The sequence below is a fragment of the Penaeus monodon genome, unplaced genomic scaffold (assembly GCF_015228065.2).
Source record: "Penaeus monodon isolate SGIC_2016 unplaced genomic scaffold, NSTDA_Pmon_1 PmonScaffold_10321, whole genome shotgun sequence".
Lineage (NCBI taxonomy): Eukaryota > Metazoa > Arthropoda > Malacostraca > Decapoda > Penaeidae > Penaeus > Penaeus monodon.
The window spans coordinates 2316-3438 of NW_023638962.1; the positions used below are offsets into that span (position 1 = coordinate 2316).

Consider the following 1123-nt stretch of genomic DNA (forward strand, 5'->3'; position numbering starts at 1 on the left):
AACACCAAATAAAAACCCACGTTTTTTTTCTTGTTTTTTTTCAGATTGACATTTTTTCTGCTACAACAACTAAAAAACCCACCTGTGTATTTTTTTTGCCATGCCCCAGCACAAACCAACTAACACATGGGTATTCTTTTTAAACCAATTTTTCCCTTTTTCATAAAAATGTTGGTGATCATATGGATTTAAATTCCATTTTATCAATTCCTCGCTTTTTTCCGCTTCCCAACCCTTCCCCTCTCTCTCTCTCTTTGCTATTTTTGCAATAGATGTGTCTATCTGCCCAAATTATAACTGTTTTATTCTGGTCTACCTTATTGTAATTGTATCAATATGTCCCAGTGATGGGTATGTTCCTGTGATAAAATAATTCTTTATATTACCAAATTTTTCTTTTTTGGGCAGGTCCTAACATCCTTTCTCCAAAAACATGTTGTGGACGACCGAACGTAAAAGCCCCCCTGGTGTCGAAACCAAATGGCTCCGGCATGGTCAAGGGCCGGCTTCGCCGGAGACCGACGCCCCTCGCGCCGTCCTTTTCCCCTCCATCGTCGGCCCCGCCCCCGTCAATCAGGGTTTGGGATTGGTCGGCCATGGGGTCAGAAGGGCGCCTACGTCGGCCGATGAGGCCCAGAGCAAAGAGAAGGTTATCCTGAACTCTCAAGTACCCCATCGAGGCACGGTTATCATCACCAACTGGGACGACATGGAGAAAGAATCTGGCATCACTCCCCTTTCTACAACGAAACTCCGTTGTTGCTCCCTGAGGAATCTTCCCCGTCCCTCCTCACTGAGGCCCCCTCCCCTCAACCCCAAGGCCCCCAACCGTGAGAAAGATGACCCGAATCAGTTTGTTTTTGAGACCTTACACAACACACCTGGCCCATTGTAATGTTGGCCCATCCAGGGGGCCGTGGGTTTTGTCCCCCCCTCTACGCCTCTGGCCCGTAACCACTGGTATTGTGCCTGGACTCTGGTGATTGGGGCCGTCTTCTCACACCTGTCCCCCCATTACGAAGGATTATGCCTCTTTCCTCATCCTAATCCTTCGTCCTTGACTTGGCCTGGGGTTCCGTGGGACCTCACTGCTTTTACCTGATGAAGATTCATGACTGAGCGT

General features: G+C 48.2%; 1 pseudogene; it reads left to right on the forward strand.

Annotated features, from left to right (window-relative positions):
• Positions 1 to 480: 480 nt before the first annotated feature.
• Positions 481 to 895, forward strand: LOC119568635 (annotated as a pseudogene).
• The last annotated feature ends 228 nt before the right edge of the window (positions 896 to 1123 follow it).